This window comes from Prinia subflava, chromosome 3 (assembly GCF_021018805.1).
Source record: "Prinia subflava isolate CZ2003 ecotype Zambia chromosome 3, Cam_Psub_1.2, whole genome shotgun sequence".
Lineage (NCBI taxonomy): Eukaryota > Metazoa > Chordata > Aves > Passeriformes > Cisticolidae > Prinia > Prinia subflava.
The window spans coordinates 3,721,859-3,741,421 of record NC_086249.1 but is presented as its reverse complement, the minus strand read 5'-3'; the positions used below and the strand labels follow the sequence as shown (position 1 = coordinate 3,741,421).

The 19,563-nt window shown below is 40.7% G+C and overlaps 1 protein-coding gene across 11 annotated transcripts in view; it reads right to left on the bottom strand.

The window, feature by feature from the left end:
* The window catches only part of BBX (BBX high mobility group box domain containing), a 132,067-nt gene that overhangs the window by 79,335 nt on the left and 33,169 nt on the right, over window positions 1-19,563 (bottom strand). Inside the window, exon 1 of one of the 11 annotated variants that reach the window (XM_063393805.1) lies at window positions 19,053-19,193. The exons of the other annotated variants lie outside the window; for them this stretch is intronic. The gene's annotated coding sequence lies outside the window, so the exon portion shown is untranslated. Of the gene's footprint in view, window positions 1-19,052; window positions 19,194-19,563 lie in introns of those variants that run through there. 11 annotated transcript variants of the gene reach the window in all.

Below are 19,563 nucleotides of genomic sequence, written 5' to 3'. Positions count from 1 at the left end.
GCCTCCTATTTAATATGCAAGATGAAAAAAATATATAGTAAAAAATGTCATATATGTTACCTTTTATATACATACACAAACATATAACCTGAACAAACAAGAGACCACAAAATAAGGAAATGTAAGCTTTCTGTGAAATCTTTTATACTGCTACTTTATACTTCACAAGACACATTTTCTTGTTAAATTTTCCAATCTTCTTATTTGCAACAGCAACCTACACGCTATTTAAAAAATATATATATAAAAATAAATCAATACACTGATGTCTCAAATTCTGCCAACAGTAGTGATGAGAAGCATTTTAACTCTGGCATGGATGCACATATACCCTTTTATTATTCTGAATCATTTCAAAATCTCACCTGGATTTATTTAACTACATACATTAAGTGTATTGCTCCAAATTAAAAATTCTGCACCACCAACCTGCTATTTACTAGCAAATATGAAGAAGGTGTATGTACACCAAATTGCATTAGGAGTTCGTATCCTTTCCCTCACTAGGCACTCCCAGAAGCAGTGATGCAAACCTGGCATCTCCTGACTCAGCAGACAGGCTCCCTGTCAGTGCTGTGTGTAAGGACAGACAGAGTCCTGTGAGTTCCCAGTCCTGTCCCGGGGCCGAGCCAGCAGAACAACAAGCGGATAAACAGATCGCAGCCTCAGCTCTGCGGCACCAAAGCTGCCCACCAGGTTTGGTCTGCAAGACCAGTTTCTCTGCATGTGACCCATTTCCCTCTCTCCCACGCTCAGCCCAACAGGAGAGCAGAGCTGCCAGACAAGGCAGAATCAGGCCTAAAATTAACTTTATCAAGCACAGTAAAACTGTAGGAAGAACCCAATTAACCCTGCTCCCCCGAGCTGCATTGTGCAGGACAAACAATGCACATTCCTGTCATTCTTCCAGCTTTTGCATTCAGCAGATTTGTCACACAAACCCTATAACCAGCCTGTAGCCAAAACTGTCTTTTTTTTTTTTACCCTGATTTTTGCCAAGAATTCCTGAACATTCTCTTCTACCTCCCACCAATGTGATTCTGTAGTTACTCCACACACCAGCCACCTTCAAGCCACATTTCTTGTTTTGCAGAAGCATTTTGGTGGAATGGACAGACAGGTGACCAAAACCACTGCAGCATTCCTATGTCTGGAACTATAAGCACAGCATTTAATAGCCTACAGTAAGTGTGATTCCAGGTATTTAGTGCTTGGAGTACATTATATCTTTCGAGGTCTGCTATGTTCAGCTCAATGGGATACTTATCTTGATCCATTTTTTTCTTCTAATGCCAAAAATAAATTGGAATTGAACATGTTCTCAGAAAGAAAGAAAGAAAATGATAAAATCTTCTCCACTGTTTTGTTTTTAAATAATCTGACAGTTTTTCATGTTAAAAGAATAAAAGATCTTTTTCAAGAGACTGGAAAATAGTACAGTTAGGAGAAAAATGTTGACTATTAATTCTTCTTAATCCTACAGAATACTGTTAGATACTGAATGATGGTGCATGAGGAGGAAAAGGAAAGAAACATTAAAAAATGTTAAAATCTCTCTGAAGAAAATATTGACACAAAAAGCAAATGATATCCAGAACACCAAACTAGAAAACCTCCACTCCAAAAAAACCATAGCACAGCAAAATACTCAACTCTAAAATAGTTTTTCTAAATTGCACCTGTCAGCTTCGAAAATCAACTAGAGTGGCTACATCTACTTTCACACCTTGTGATTAACCAAACTATAAAAGGTAATTTAAATAATGGGCACAAGATAATAAAAAATATCTAAGTACACATACTTCCAATTTAGCATTAAGAAATTATTTTACCCCCAAACATGCTGCTCCAGTATCAAGTCAACAGGTTTGCAGTCTCTTCTTTACTGGTGTACAAAAATAAAATCTCAGAACTGTTTTTCTAACAAATTATCTTCAACTTTTATTGGATTGACTCCCAACAGAAGTCCTAAAGTAGAAAAAAAAAGTGAAAAACTTATACCCTAGGCAGTCTGAGAATCTGTAAAAGCACAGAAACATGTACAAATAAAATGAAGAAAAAATATTTCTCTAGTTAGTGTAGACAAGACTTGTTTTTCAGAAGGTCTACATTTACCCACATTGTTGTGTGCATTTTGGAAGACTGTATGCATACCCTCTATCAGGCTTTCCATTAAAGCCATCCACACTGAGAGCAGCAGGATTAAGCCATTGACAGAAAGGTTACAATCAAGGTAAATGACAAGAAAGAAAACAACACTTCTCCAAAGATATCTGGTGCATTTGTATCCATACACATTTTCAGTGTATCACTTTTGGCTCAGCCAATGGTCTTACTGGAAAACACCACCTGAGCTAGATTTCTCTTTCAAATGAATTGGAAGGAACATGGGGACTCTCATAGTGAGGCTTGCTGCCTTCACAGCCCCTTCCAGTCCAGTTTTGTTTCAAAATGCGAAGTATTGGATTTAAATTTAAGAAATTAAAGATATACTAGGTATGATTGCAAGTCCACAAAGATATATTTAAAACTAGACTTACAAGAGTTGGTTTCAGGTAAAAATAACCCTGGTTGGTTTTGTTGTTTCATCTCAGGAATACAGCATTAAAACTGTATTCCTGAGATGAAACTATGGTACCAAGCTTTACCAACAGATTACATACACTTGCTATAAATGTGTAAATCTGTGATGCTTTGGCATATTTGATAGTTTTGATCAGAGTGTGCCTTCAGTACATTTACAATCCTATCCTTCCTCTTCAGGTTCATGGAAATTATGCAGAAGAGGTAAAAGCTCAACTTGCAAGGCAGCCCTCACATAAATTTGGGTGCAACAAGAAGGAAGCGTGCTGGGATGGGAGCATCGTCTTACTGTGGATCAGGTAGCAGTTTGCTGGCAAGAAGACAGGTAGCCCATATCCCTACACAGGGCTTCATGGCTTTCCCAAAAGCTTTTCCCTTTAGATTTATGAAAACAGATCTGTTTGGATGCTGGTTAGTGAAAATGCTCACTCTTTTGCAAAGACAGCTGTATGAGGCAAATCTTTCTAATACGGGAATCTTTAAGGAAGTATGCCTATCAACAGGCACCACTTTACAGTCTCTCCCAAATTCTGGATCTTAATTAGGGAAGTTGGCTATGTTTAGTGCTGCAGGTCACATCGACTTTTCCTGTAAAAATTGAGAGGCCATGGAAGACTGAACACAGCACCAGACATGCTGAAAGGGTTCTACTCCATTATCTATCTAGCTGGTAACCCAGGACACATCCTATTCCAGCTTTCTGAAAAACAGGAAACAACACCTATAAACTACCTTGTGAAGACTCATAGTAATGCAATACAATAAGGAGCATTAGGTGTCAGGTAGGGATTATTATTCCCCAGTGCCAAGCCATATATTTGTTTCTGTACTATGCAGCAGAAATTAGCTTTAAATTCTCTGCAGAAGCAGCTGTTTATGATGTAAAAAATTCATTGCTTAGGTACTCAAAATAGGTTGCACCTTAACAGTGAGCGGCCAGTTACAAACCACATGGAAACAAATCAAACTTACAAAGGGTGAAAAACATGCCCATGTTTTTTAAGGAAGTGTTGATGTCTTAGGTGCCTACTTGCTCTGTGCCATCACTCAGAGGTGCAAGTATTTATATTAATAAGAGGTAACTGAAAGCATCTGTAAGCGTATGTAAGTACTTTCTCCTCACCTCATAAAAGGCATTTACAGATACCACAGAGCTGGTTTTTAAACACTGTTAACTGGAATGCTGACAGAAAACCAAAGCCACCTGAAAGCACAGAACTGTTTCCCGCTCCATAAATATCACACATAGACCACACAACCACTATCATCCTTCAGCCCTGCATCTATTCCTCAGCATGAGTTCCAACACCATGAGCATCCCCAGTGCTATTAAAGAAAACACGATAATCATGACTGCCTTGGGAGATTGATGTAGCATCTGGTCATGACTCTGACACTGACTTCAGTAATCACTGCTTTTATATCAACAACTTCAGAAAAGTTGCTTTTACTCTGAAATAGAGTCAAGCTACTTCAGAATGGATGCTGTTTCTTAAAATTTGTCCTTCAGAACCTGTGAGCATGTAAGGACTGCAGTACGTGTGATGCCTTCATGGGCTGGCAATTATGCCAGTGGAGCCCCAGAAGGTGCCCATCCTTCTGGAGCAGTACCTGGACAGTAGCCAGGCCACTGGGATGGCCAGTCAATAGCCTGGGGGAAGGAAAGTGAATGTCACCCTTCGCAGCAGTGCATTTACACCCTGCCTCCCTGCCTCCTGTTGTCACCAACTCGTGAGCGTTAATATTTGGGTTCCATTTCAAACACAGAAGTCAGCCCTGAGGTCAACAGAATGGAGCTTTGGTGGAGAAGTTATGCCTACATGTAAATATTCTCAAGATCAAGACTTAAGAGCTGTGGCCTAAGAGCTCCCACTTGTTGCAGCACTCCTGCAGACCTTGTGAAACTTTGGTGAGATGGGTTGCACACAGAAGTCCCTTGTCACCAAATTGACTTATTTTTAGAATGTGACTTTCAGCAAAAGGTGCAAGCCAAAAATAATAAGTATTATTAGTAGTAATAGTATAAAAAGGATAAAGACCATGAGATGAAGAATGGATTAATTTTGTCATCAAAAAAATAATCTGGAAAGCAAACTGGTTTTTTTCCTGACACAGCCTCTGATTAAGGGCAGAAAGTAAGGGAAAACTGGCTATAAAAATCCTGATTTCACAGAGACTGCTCCAAAGGAGTAGAGTCAGAGGAATGCACAGCACACTCTCAGATAACACATCTTGATGTGCAGCTGGAAGATAGATATGCAGAAGCCAAAACACAGCATGCTAGGAGTTGCCTCAAGGCAACTCTAACAGAGACCAGTTTCAAAGTGGTTCCAAAAATCCATCAGGAGAAACTACCTTTGCTCCATGGGGCCAATGACAGGTGGCAAACCGCACAGCTGGCCAAGGTGTTATCACCACAGCTTAAATGGAAATCGATGAACTTTTCTTTAGAGGTGCTCACTGAAGAATACAAGCCTGCATGTTAAGACCAGGCAGGGCCATGAAGGTTCTCTGGTGATTTTTGTAGTGAAGAACAGTATTTCTGTCCTAAAATGAGGTGGTAATACCCAAATCCTTTTCCTAAAACACATGTCGAAGTTATAATGTGTTGCGAGCACATTGCACAGCAATGTGCTTGGATCATCTGAGAATTAACTGTAATTAATATACAATCATTTCCAGACTTAAATGTAGTTAACCATTACCTTGTATTTGTAGATTGTATTTGCTGAACAGCATGATATTTTCCTTCATTCCTCAAAGCTATGTAATCATGGAGTTACAGACCTTATCAGAATGCTCAACTAAAACAGCGTTTGCAGGGGTGGGAAGAAAAGCCACTAATATCTTATTATTATTTCAACTTCTTAAAATCAAAATGACTGTTTTTAATAAAATTTTATCAGGAAATGAATTAATTGAATGTTGGACTGCTCATTTACTCCAAACTCCAGTTTCAGTCCCTGTGCCTACACCTGCATAGGAAAAAGTGGCACCAAGACAAATCTTCAAGTTTCCACCTGGATTTCCTTACTATGCCTGATCCGTGTATGTACATGTCTATTAGACAAAATAAGAGCATACTTTGAGTCTCCAACTTAGCATAAATGTAATTTAGTTGGTTCTTACATAATAACAAATGTATTGTTACCATATTTTAAAGCATTTGCAGTAATAGTCAGTTGTGAAAAAAAATTATACAATACAATGTACATAACACTATTCAGTACTAGCAGCAAGACAGTAAACAGCAGAACATCAAGGATAATTGGAAAACCATTGTATACACAGAATTATGCATATTCAATTGTAGGCTGTTTGAGTGGATTTTTTTGGGAGAAGGGGTTGGTTTTGTGGTGCTAGTTCTTTTTAAGTTTAGGTTAGGTTTTTTTGAAAATTTGTAATTACTAGCACCTATCAGGTTTCTGCAATCACATCTATGGATGTTGCTGTCTAATCTATTACAAACTGAAGTGCTACAGATCTCTACCAAATTAAAGCAAGTGCTTGATGAAGAAATAGACCATAAGATAAACAGATATAACCTGTCAATCACCTGGATGTAATGGCTATTATAAACAAATATCTAGCACTGTATAAGAAGTCTGGTTTGCTGCTTCTTTACAACTGAGAGGGAAAACCAGCAACAATTCAGAAATCCAGAATAAGTTCCAACTAGTTACCATCAGCATCCCACTTTCACACAGGATCTGCCCATCTCAGGCTGTAAAAGCTCTGCCAGAGATAGTCCACCTCTTTGGAGACTTGATCTACAACTTTCAGCAGATCTGAAAGGGCTTGGCCAGTGTGAGGTGTTACTTTTACGCCTCTAGTACCACATCATGTAGAGTTTCTGCCACAACTCAGTTAGAGAACCAAGCCTTATTAAACAAACACAGATTTTTTATCCCCTCCTTAATTCGCATGCAAAAAATGATGTGTCATCTTATCCAGCATGATGCGTTGGCACAAGCCATAAATAGATTGCTTAGTTCCACGTTACCTGGAAATACAGTGCTGGAAAGGAGACAGTGAGATTATGACTGACTTCAGAGGATTCCAAATAAACCAGTGAAATCAGCACTGGTTTCATCCTAAAATGAGGTATTAGTACTAACAACTGCAATGTAAGCACTTCAGCAGTCTTTGTCCATGGATTTCCTGTTCCAAGAGCTAGGAAGGGTAAAGAAGGTGGCAGAAGTTTGGTCACCGTGGCTGGGGGAGATACTTGGGCACCATTGGGTGCCCTACGCAGTTGGTACTCAATGCACTGGAACAGGCTTTGACACCAAATCCAATTCTCAGCAGCACAAAAAGCATTCTTCTAAAAGCAGCTTTGGGAGGATGAGGAAATCTAATCCTAGAGAGAACCCTGGTGCCCATGTACAATAGAAATCCCACCTACAACAAAACAATTTTCTGGATGTACATCAAAGAATATACCCTCTTCAGAGTGAACACTAAATACACCCGAATCACAACTGTGTCAATATTGGCACTAGGGAATGAAACCTGACTTCTAAAACCGATGCTGGGAAAGATTCCAGGTGACAGAAACTTCACGAGAGCACTAGTGCAATGTTCCCTGTGCTTCAGATGATGGTAATACAGGTATAAACCTTTGCAAAATACAATGTTAGGGGATGAAGACATCCTGAGGTTTTGCAGGACAAATTAAAAGTTTCAGGTGATCTTGTTTTAAGACATGTTCAGTTTACAGTTAAGTAATTCAATGCATGAATGAAAAAGAAAAGCTTTCTGCAAAGACCCTTCAACAGGATTTCAAGTTCCCAGTTAAATCTTGCTTTATAATCAAATGTTTTATTTGAAGTGAAAATAGGAATGGCTAAGAAATACGTGAAGTTTTCCTTCTTAATGCTAAATGCAGTAACTTGCTTAAGTGAAATTGCCATGTGACCTTGCCTCAAACAAAATCCTCTTCATTCAGAAGTTTCTCAGACTCTGAGAGAGTTTGTTTTGAGTTTAGGTTTTCTTTTAGGTTTTCTTATAAACACAGTGCAGGCTCATTATCTGTCTCTGCCTGACCATTCTCTGTACTCGCTTCCTGCAGTCTTTTTACAGCAAGACTTAACATTATTAACCATCCTGAACACTGACTACGCTAAGGGCCGGGACAAAGAATTTCAAAGACATTGGCTATTCCATCACCAGGTCATAGTCAGGGAACAGGACAGGCAGGCAGGCAAGCACACCAGCAGTCTGCAGGGAAACATCAGTGTCTTGCTCAGCCCTTTCCCTGCTGCCTGACTCAGCTCAGCCACTTCAGAGAGGAAGCTGAACACAAAAAACGCCACCATCCCTTGTGCCAAGCACTGCAGCAGCCCAGCTAATTCCTGAAATGCCAGATGTGCTCGGAACTGGTCACCTGTACGTCCCAGTGTGTCACTTGGGGCCCAGGAGGACGAGAAGAGGGACGAGGCAGAGGCTGGGGGAGATAGGACCCGCACACATGCACACACATGAACGCCTCTCCCTTTGCACAGCCCTAAATAAAATTAAGCTGCTCATGTCATTTCCACTGCCAGCTTAGCTCAAGCATGGTAAATTTCCAATTCAGCTCATTCACCTTGCTTTGATCCATGCTACACATGCTGCCTTCTATTCATATCTACAACCATCACTGACAACAGCAGAAAAAGCATACATCCAACAATAAACACTTTTCAGAATGAGAATCTAATGGGAACTACAGGATTATGTGTTTTCCCCTTTAATTTTTTCTTTACATTTTATTAGCCTGATCTTAACATGGTGCAGCACAGTTTTATTTATCTTGCAGCACATCAGAGATCAATGCACCGAACACACCCAAACCAAGTAAGTTTAAATAGATGGCCATTAGCTTTGCTCCTGGCCTTGCTCCTGAGTCTTCCTTCTTGACCTTTCAATTAAGCCACACAAGGCATCTCCTTAGAACTACAGCTTTTATGTAAACAGATAAAAACATGGACATCTCAGAAAGCAAGTTAAACAGAACACTCAGTGTATCTAAATAATGACATAGCAACAAGACAGATGGAAATTATTATAAGCAAATGCCAAAACCCAGTTTCTTTTTTCAGTATTTCTCCTCATCAATTCTGTCATAGTTTATTAACAAATGATTAGTCTAAATTACAGGTTATGCAGTTTCCCTCTGGACGAGTACAAAATTGCTGTATGACAGCTTTTAAACACAATCTCAAAAACAGGGTCTTGGGGCAGAAAACAAGGTAGGGAGGAAGGGAAGGATGGCTGTGCATAAGTGTCAAGGTATACATATCTGGAAAGCAAGAGACGAGAAATGTTTGCATATATTCATACAAAGAACTGCGTTACAAGCATAAATAGAAAGTAACTGAAAACCTCATACAACAGCTGCTTTTATATCATGTCTCTGTGACACATTGAAAGAACTAAACCCTGATATGCCACTGGGTAAACATAGCCCTCAAAAGAGACATGGTTTGGGTCAAGAAAATTCTAGTCCTGGTTTGCAAAGACTCAATCCAGAACTGCATTTATAGAAGCTGGTTCAGAAGAAGTTTTGGACTTAGCAACAGGTCTTATGTATTTAAGAGAGACAAGAGTTTAACCTCTTTAGCTGAAGAAAACTTCCAAACACGACACACTCACTGTGCATTGAGTTTAAAAACAAGATTAGTAGTATGCTTACCACAAACACTGAAGTACTCAGACTTCACAGCTTCAAAGAATAATATAAAACCTCCACAGATCAAGCCACAGATCAGGGCCAAGTCTTATTGCTATAAGATTTTTGGCTTAAAAAACAGTTTTGAATTAAAAAAAAAAAAAAATCAGTCATGGGCACTATTGTTTTATCCAGCACATACTTTGCACCAGAAACTGGTCACATTTAATAGCAACTAGTGATTCATTATTACATCTCAGAAATGAAAACAGACGTGAGGAAACACATGGAGCAACATCAGAACAACCTCATCACCTAATCACCTTGATAAAGAGACTACACACTTAGAACAGACATTGGCAGACACATGTTTATGAAACCAAAGCATTGTCTGCACTCGCTCTAAAAGACAGGAAGATTATTTAATGCTAAGCATCACAAGGTGAGTGGACCCTCCACAGATGTAATGAAATTTGTAGTGAGTTTGTGAAAATTCTGTCTAGGCCTTAACTTCAGTAGAGTCTGTTTACATTTTCCCCAGCCCAACAGGAGTTGTCTTGCCCATCTGCAAGACGCAAAAAAAAAAGGCAACGATAAGCATTACGTTGCTGCTGGTTTGGGCAGAGTGCTCAGTGAGTTTTCTTTTCATAAAAGCTTTCAAACCAAGAGCCAGAGACCCCACAAACCCAGGTGTCACTTCTAGTCTAGTCAACAAGTAGTACAACTTGTAAAATTAGCTTTTTCACATGTTCACTGCCTCAGTGAATCCAGCCTGACCTTACAGAGGTTAGGATCTTTGTTTTGAAAATGCAAACATATTAACAAACATCCCAAATAAGTGATCCATAGTTTTATTACCTATTATATATGCTTTTATCGAACTACTTCAACTCAAACTAAAAACCACATTACACTTCCATCAGTTGGGAGATACATAACCCACTTATTTTGGTGCAACTCTCAGAAAGGACCCAGAGCACCCCCTCCTTCCTGCACCAGCTCTTCAGAATTTTTTTCAGCTGAGTTTATCCACCAGCAGGCTGAAGGAGTCATCTAGTGGCCACAAACAACTCCTGCAGCCTCACCAGCTTCTGTAGTCCAGCTGCCAGGGCAAGACAAGGTATTTCACCCCTTAAAGCACACAAGCACTGACAAGAGTCCACTGCAGGTCCAGTATCTGAACCGTGACACGGTCCTTGCAGCCTTGCTCACGATGCTCCCTGTTGATGTTCCTTAGCGTGCCCTAGATATTAGTTTCCCACCTCCAACCCACGTCAAAGCCAAAATCAAGTTCTCTCCTTAAACGTGCTTGGGAGGAGACATGGCTGTGTTATTTCTAACCCTTGTGCAGCTGGCTGCTCCTCTTTCAGGGGTGGACAAACCCTTTCTGAGTAACGTTCTATCCCTGGGAAGCACCAGTTCAGGTAACATGGATTAAACCGCAAAGCAGCACCAGGGCAAGCCAAGGGATCTTCCTTGGCCCACATCTCTCCTCTGCCACAAACCCGCTGTGTGGGCTTGGACAAAGCACACGGGTACGTAGGTAAGGTCTCTCAGCCATGGGAGAACCATCTACCTAATAACATGCAAAAGGAAGACCCATAATAGATGAAAGTATGCATCATAGTATCTGAAGTATGTGTTAAAATAATGCTTTGATAAACAGTATTAACATGTATAAAAATTTTACTAAGCTTCAAAACTATTTGTAATGCGCTATCAGTTCTCTGTACAACCCCTTCAGACAGCTATGGTCCAGAAATTTAGACATGTAATTTTATATGAAAACTTCAAATATTCATTCTCCAAATGAATGGCCATTTCAACAATGTAAGAAAGTGAAAAACTGGGACTGTTTTTTCTATCAATCCCTTAGTTTTGAAACAAACTCGGATCAAATTTTTTTACTGTGTGTTAATCAGTGTTACCAGTTGAGTGACTGAATTGCAGACACCTAAGCATACTTTAGGCAAGATTGTCTTAGGGTTTTTTTTGTTCCTGGAAATCACTTTGCTGCCACACACTAATGCCAGACTCTGGAAGAACATGCTGCTACTCTTTCTTCACAGACTAGAGATTGCTATTTGCACATTTGCTCTTTGAATGTTTGCATTGCTGATCAGAGGTGAATCTAATACAGTGAGCATCAGGTGTTAATCATCACACACACAACTTCCACACCGTTTTATAATATTCCTCTTACACCTTGCCATGCTGTTTAACATCCTATAAAACTTAATGCCAGCAGCTGCATTTTCCCCTCCCTACCATCAAAATAAGGAACCACAGGTTCTCCAAATCTCTCAAGGAAGCCAAAAGACTTCCTTAAATTCCTACTTAACCTCCCTGTGATTCAGAGCTTCTATCTGCCTCACTCACCTCAGTCACAAAGGTGTCACATATACATCATTCAGGTAAAGCAAATGAAAAATGCTATAAAATGCAAATTATCATTCTGGTATGGTTAAGGAGCTCCAACCTATTTCAAGCTGCAGTTGAAGGTGGAAAACAGTGGTACCACAACAATACAAAGACTTGAAAGAAAAGAACAATGATCCTTGCAAGCCCTAATGTCAGAATTAAACAGAAAAGATTCCTTCAAAACGGTGAGGGCATGAGCAGCAGCTAAGTGATGTTTAAAGCTCTGATCCCAGCAGGCAACACCTCCACCTTGCTTCACATGTCGAACAAATTAAGTGTTGGCCAGAGTCACCCAATGGGAAGGACCTGCAGAAGGACTGACTTTAAATCACATTTATTTCTCCAAGATGGGGAAACACCTTATCCTTCTAGGTCAGTACATCACCAAGAGCTATTTCTTGCTACTCACTGCTCAGTGGTCCAGTCACAGAGGTATCTATGAAGTGAGAAAACACTTCTTCAGCACTCAAGAGTTTTATATAGGCACTACCCAGATCTATTTCTCTAGTTCTTAAAACAAGCCTAATCTGTATTGTCAATAAAAATGTCAGTATTTTGCAGCCTTAACTGGTTAGAATCATATGAAAGATAGGGCCATTCTTAAAACTTTATTTCACATTGACTTTATTTGGATTTTTATTTAGACACAAATTTAACTCCCTCTAACTTCATTTCTTTATCTGCGTATTTTAAAAATAAGATACTCTTTGGTAAAAACAGTGAGAGTGGGTTCACTACTGGTCTAAAACAGCATGCCAAGAAATGTCACTGATGAAATGAGTAGCAGACAGTACCAGAGGTCTGCTTATGTCTGCTGTGTTAGGCCAAGTCTCCTTGCCTTGTCTCATGTTTTCAGTGAACTGCAAGAGTGAATGGGGATCAGGAACAGCCACCAAAGCTCATTTTGTCCTGCTACTACAGCAAAGATGCACATACTTTTTCCTGTTACATACATACTCATACATGCACATGTGTTTACATGTGTAGGTATCTATAGATACATTTCTGCAGGTACATGCAAGATAGAAGTGAACACCACACAGTAGGCCGGTTTTGCAAAGGCGACATGTAGAAAACAAAATTACTGGTAGACTTGAAAACACAAGAAATTGAAAAATACCACAGCCACTCTTTAAGCCCCTCCCTCTATGCATTAAAATTAAAATGGGAAGCTCCTTCTGAACCTCCTACTACTTCTTAAAATGCAGATCATCCAAAGCATGGTATTTGGTAAAATTTTGTATTTGTTAGTGCTGCAAATACCTAGGTTGGCATACTTCCTTTTGCTAAATGGTTTATGATACTGACCAGGCCTCTATCACTCCAAAAGATAAACGTAATGTGCCTTTTCTAGAGGTCATACCACAGACTACCTGGGAACTTGGGGTAGCTGGGTAGCTGCCTGCTCCCTTGCTTCCCCACCAGGTTTGACAAAGGGAGCATATTATGCTCCTTAATCATCTTCAGGAGATGGCACAATATTCAAGAATTAATTATTTCTAGGTATTAGAAATAATTAATTATTTCAAGGAGGCTGACCATCTTAAAACAAACACATTACTGACTAAAGCCTAGGCATATCTACAGCCTCTATTTGCACCTTAATTACTCAGTAGAAATGTGCTAAAGAGTTATCTGTCAACTGAAGATGTCTTTCTCTAAGGACCTGCAGGACAAGCTGAAATACTTCTTAGAACTGCCAAGAGCAAAGGATTTATCTGCTTTTATGTGCATTTGTCAACTCATACTGCAGAAAATTTAGTCATAGGCAACAGTGTAAATTGATGATAATATTTAGAGTATATTCACTTCTTATGAAAGCTCACTCAGAAAGTACCTATTTTTCCTCTGCCTAACCACCACTTCAGCACATCAGTTTGGATTCTTGGTCTCACTAGAGGTCCACCAGAAAGCAGAAGTCAGTGCCTGCAGCAAACATTTCCAGGTGCAGATTCAGAACTCACAGAGCAGAGACTCAAATCAGACATTCAGTGGAAGCCCAGCATCTAATTCAGAAAACCTCTACCAGAGTCTTATTCCTGTCATCATTTTGGATAAACCATGAGCACTGCTGCAGATGGGAAGGCCGCAGTCGTGTTATTAGAATATACCATTGTTTTTTTTCAAATGGGGCCTGGCTACCTGCCTGCCTTATTGGAGCCTTGAAGGGAGCAGGAAATACCTGAAATCCAGTTTACTTTACTTTACTGCTCCTGACTAGCAAGAACCTGCTTCTTGAGTCAGTTCCACCAAAATTCTGCTGAGATTTTGTCGATGCACAACAGGCCCATGTAGAATTTGCCTGCATCTTTACCCAAAAAACTTCCAGGTGTTTACACACCTGATTGCTACTTCCAAACTACTCCATACATTAAAACAAGCTTTGAGGGGCAGCATCAGTTACAAAAAGAAAGTAATTTAGTTAAGTATGGAACAGCTACAGACAATACTACAACTTCAAATTTACAACACCCTTATACATTCTCGTAGCTAGCTGGGAACAGGAAAACTCAAATTATTTTCATTTCTACAGACAGTTTAATTTTTCAGTTAGTTTGGGAAAAGTATTTTGTTCGAACATCTGCATAAAGATATCCCTTTAATTTGAAAATACTTTAACCTCCTGATTTCATAAAAACCACTTTACTGTACAGTAGTGAATTACCAGATAAAAAGGGGTGGATACGTTTTCAGTAGCTTTCCCCTGCAGCAGATCCTGCTCATCCTCAGCTGAAATGCACAGGTTTTTCTGGCAGCACCTTTTGTGGCTGCTTTTGAAAAAAGCAGTAATTTGTGAAGTATTACAAAAGCCATGCCCTTCCATGCTCTAGTTCTACATCTAAAGAATCTCAGATGCTGCCAGGGTTTCAACTCGGGCTAGCTGGCCATCAGGGAAGACTGTCCCAAAGCAGCACATGACCCCAGCTCCCTGCAGAGTCCCTCACTGCTATGACCATGCTTCCAGCGAGGCTCTCCCAGCATCATCCCACACAAAAGTCCAAGGAGAACAGTCCAAGAACGTCCACGAGGAGGGTGGACACAGCACTGTCAGAAGGTGCTGCAACAGGGGCAGCAGCCCTGTGTCCTCACCAGCAGAAGCTGTGTACTTACAGAGCCATGGTCATGGCCCAGCTGCACCAATTCTCAAGGATTTAAGGTCCCTTGTATTGTGCCACAACTTGGCTACCAAAGAAAACATTATTTTTGTGGTTTACTCTTAACAAATACCTTCTCCATTTATAGCAAAAAGAGAGAACCTTGTTTTTCCCTCTGAAAGAAAGATACAGTGAAACTGAGTTGCCAATTTTATAATTTTTGTCGTGTTTGTGTTTCTAGGTCCTTATTTCAGTCGTTTTGGCTTTTAAAAAGCTGTGTAGGCTTGACAGGGATATTAAAGTAAGGGGTTTTTTCTCATCCTGAAACTATCATTCTTCTCATTACTCTCCCACAAATATAATTTTTGGTTTGTTTAAAGTTTTCATTAAACAGTGTAATTTTGCAGCTTAAGGTACCCTAAAATATTACTCAAAAATCTGAAGACTCAATATGCCACATTTTTCTATGGTTTTCAGTTTACCTTCATAGGTCAAGGGAAGGGGCAGAGATGACATTTTCAACTCCAAACTCTACTATCTCAGCAATTTCCAAGCAAATTAAACACTGATTCTTTCATCCCTTGTCAAAATCCACTAGCATGGATATCTGTACTTGCACAAAGTCTCACAGAAATTAGCAGGGCCCCAAACAAAATGTACTATTAGCAAATCCTAGAACAGGAACTTTACCTTGGGATGTAACATTCAACTTCCCTAGCCAAAACACAACCTCAGTGAATGCATGCTGAATACCTTTTGTTGGTTTTGCTAGCACCTGACACATGAGAAAAGCTTGAAACCTACTAACAAAAACTTCCTGAACTCCACAAATCACACTTGAGCAACTAAAATCACCCTGCTATTTAGAAAACAAACAAACAAAAATTAGAATATTGGCCACAGAAATGTACTCTTTTTACAGGCCACTTCAGGAGAAGCTATCTGCTCATTTTCAGGTAGTCTACCACTATTACCTCAAGAGTAACTGAAGAAATTAATACTTTACAACACCATCTTCAAAAAGGATCAGAGGAGAAAGATAAAAACTATATCACAATTAAAGTCATGTTATCTTCAGTCTCAGTAACTAGCTGATGCTATCTGCTCTGGAAGCTATCCAGACTGCAAATTCATGTTTAAAAGACACATACAAGTCTCTAGTAGAAGAAATAGACAGTAGTGGTCTAAATCGGGAGATACATCCTCCTCTTGCGCTTTACTTAGCCTGCCCTTAAGGCTCTAGCTTGACAAGCAGCAAGCACAGGCCAGCTCTTAAACCAAAATGAATCGTGTCCCCTGTCCTGCTTTCTACTGTGCACTCCTGGACCCCTTTTTAGAGGGCAACAGAGCTGTTCAATTCTTAAATCTGAATCACAACACATTGGCTGATCCACCAAGCAGCGGTCAGTTCTATCTTTAGGCAGAAAGAGTAAAGCTGATAAAAACCATTAATTTTAGCTATGATCATTCCTCCAGTCCAATTCATTATACAACAAAACCACTAGCATGGCCCCATGAGCTAAGATGCAAGTGTCTGAGACTGGGATTGTTTCTTTCAGTTATAGTGCTGCCACTGAAACATGGTGATTCCCTATTACTTCTGTCAAATATGTCTTATCCCACTTCTTTGTCAGGGAGCTGTAATTCAAATAATGTCTGTATCTTTCATCTACAGTGAAGACAGGGTCAACATCACACATGATGAAGGTGAAAAAAAATACTCTAGGAGTCATTTCCTTCATTCTTCTCTTCATGCCTATAAATACAGAGCACTTATTAGTACCCTTATGATCTCTCCAATGAGGAAGTATCCAGCTTTCAGACACAACTTCTCATCCCCCCTTTGGTGGAGTCCAAAATACATTAACCAATTTCTACAAGCTAAGAGAAAACTAGATTGCCAAAGTATGACAGAGAAGCAGCAAATGCTTTGACTCTAGGTGTCAATGAAGCAGGAAAAATAAGAACCAAATGTAGAGCCACTGGTAGGAACCCTTTATTGATACAGGCTGGACTTTTTACATAAGCCTCTTATCAATTATAGCTGAAGTGTTGAAAACAGGTACAAACTGAATAAAACAGCACAAAGGTCCAACAGTTGTTGTGCTTGATGCTTCATATTATGCTGAGGTACTCAAGGCTACAGTTTCTTTACTAACAGAATGCAAGTAAAAAGGTAGTAACTTTAAGGCAAATAAGGGTTGATATTTGGGCCCACATAGAAAATACATCTGCATCTACAGCATAAGCACGTTACTCACACATTTCTTGTGAAGACACTAGCACATAGAATTATCTTTAGATTCAACACACTGAAGCAAACGGGCTTGTGTTGTCTTTTTAATATACTGATAAAATATGCACAGCACATAAAATGTCTTTAGCTACTGTTTTATCCCTCAGAGTAATGACATAGCACAGGGTTAATTTCTTGAGCACAAGTCTACACCAAGAAGTAGATTTAGCAGCAATGAATTTAGAGATTGCATAGAGGCAAAACCATGCAGTGTAGTATATCCAGCACAACAAAACAAATACAAAAGATTTCAGGCCACACGTGACTGGAAGTTTTATTATTACTTCCTATACCATGCTCCTCCACCAATACTCAAGTGGAGGCCACAGAATGGGATTCAAAAATGGTTTGTTGTTTTTATTTTGGCCTTATACCTTTACCTACAAAGCTGTTCAACTGCAAGTTGTACATGTGAACCAGTAATACAACACTCTTACGACTTCTACTTGTGCCCTGAAACTTGAAGAATCACAGAAGCATAAAATCACAGAATGGCTGGGGTTGGAAGGGATCATGAAGATCATCTGGCTCCAACCCCTCTGCCACAGGCAGGGACACCTTCAACTAAACCATGTTCCTCAGAGGTCCATTCCATCTGCTCTTGAACATCTCCAGGGATGGGTCAGCATCTCAGGGCAAGCTGTTCCAGTGCCTCACCACCCTCACAGTGAAGAATTTCTTCTTAATATCTAATCTAAACCTACCCTTCTTCAGCTTAAGGCCATGCTCCCTTGTTCTGACACTACATGCCTGTATAAAGTCTCTCTCCAGCCTTCTTGAAGGCCCCCTTAAAGAATAAGGCTGCTGGAAAGAAGCAGAGCTAACTTCCACCAAGGAAAAATGGCAAGTCAGTCATAACTGAAAATAATCAACCCCCAATTTCTAAATTACTGTAACTCTCTCACTTTTCACCAAAATGCATTAAACTTTAAAAATATGTTTCTCCAGAACGGCTTTCACCAAAGCTACTGGAGAACTTCGCTGTAAGATTTAATAAAAGGTTCCGTGTCTTTCATTTTAGAGAACAATCAATAAATTTAACTCGTCAGAACAGAAAACAGCTACTCAAATCACACACTCTTGTCTGGATCAAGAGCACGAGCAATTCTGGTTAGGCCTCAGACGATCCTATCAAGATCTTTGATTTGTTACCACTGTCCCCTGTCACCTGGGGAGTGTCTCAGACCTGTGGCAGTGCCCTGTGGCTGTGGTGGCAGCACGCAGTACCAGGCTGGCCCATCACAGCTGCGTGTTTGAGTGGCTTCTCGTGAAGAGTCCTCTGCAAAATCACTCAGGGCATCACAGCCACAGCAAACAAAGCTGTCCCATTAATCTGACTGCTACCAGGCAGTAATAAAAAGACAGCAAAAGCAGAATATGATAACACTAAGTATTTTTGTAACCTACCACCAGTTACAGATTAGCAATTTCAGAACTTTGAGGGAACACAGAGAATGTCCAAACATTGTTTTCTCTCGACTAACCTGGCTTCCTTTCTGAAGGATGCCTGGCAACTGTAAAAAGTAATTTTTCTTTTTTGCTTTTCATGTCTATAATTTTATTTCCATGTTATAACATCACATCACTCCCTCAAATACATCACACTGTTCTAGACCCACAGTTATTACTAAACCACTGTAAAGTCTCTTCTCTTGCATTACTCAATCCATTCAGAAGTTCTGAAACAATGTAAGTGGGTTTTTTAAAGTTGTTTAGAGTAAAATTTACCTTTATGGCTGTATTTGTGTCATATCTGTTTGTACTTTTCAATGAGAAAAAACCCAGACATTTACAAACTATAAACTTTCATTGACTACAGATCTTTGCTACAGCAAAGGACATAATTTCCTGAGTATACTCCATTACAGTATTAGTAGGAGCAAAACCATCTTATCAGAGCCGGCACCAAGATAATTGCTCGTTTCTCGTGTGATCGCGGCCGTGCCGTGACTCGGTTCCTCCTCAGCAGCTGCCCGGCCCCAGGCGCGGTACGAGCGGCACTCACCTCCTCCGCCTGCCCGGCTCCCGGCGCGGCACTCTGCCATCCCACCACAGCCCCGGCGCTCTGCGACACACCGCGACACCGCGACACACCGCGACACCGCGACACCGCGACACCGCTCCTCCGGCCCGGCGTCCGCCTGTCACAAACACCGCCCGCAGCCACACACTGCAATTAACTCCGGACCCATGAAAATAACTCTTTCGGGGGAGGAGTAACAGCGCTGTTCCGAGGGAAACGAAAAGCAGGAAGCTGATCTCAGCAGCGCGGGGAGCACGGACGGGGCGGAGCAGAGGCACGGAGCGAGGAAAGTGGAGCAAAGACTCGCTGCCTATAGCTCGGCTCTGGCACTATGACCAACCAGCACGGCATTACTGAAATACCAGCGCCGGGGCTGACCCGGGCGCCAGCACCCCCTCGCCCCGGGGCACAGGCCCGCGGCAGCCCTGCGCAGCGCCCTCGCCGCCTGTGCAGGTACCGGCCCTGGCAAGCGGCCCCCACACGCCGCCCGCCC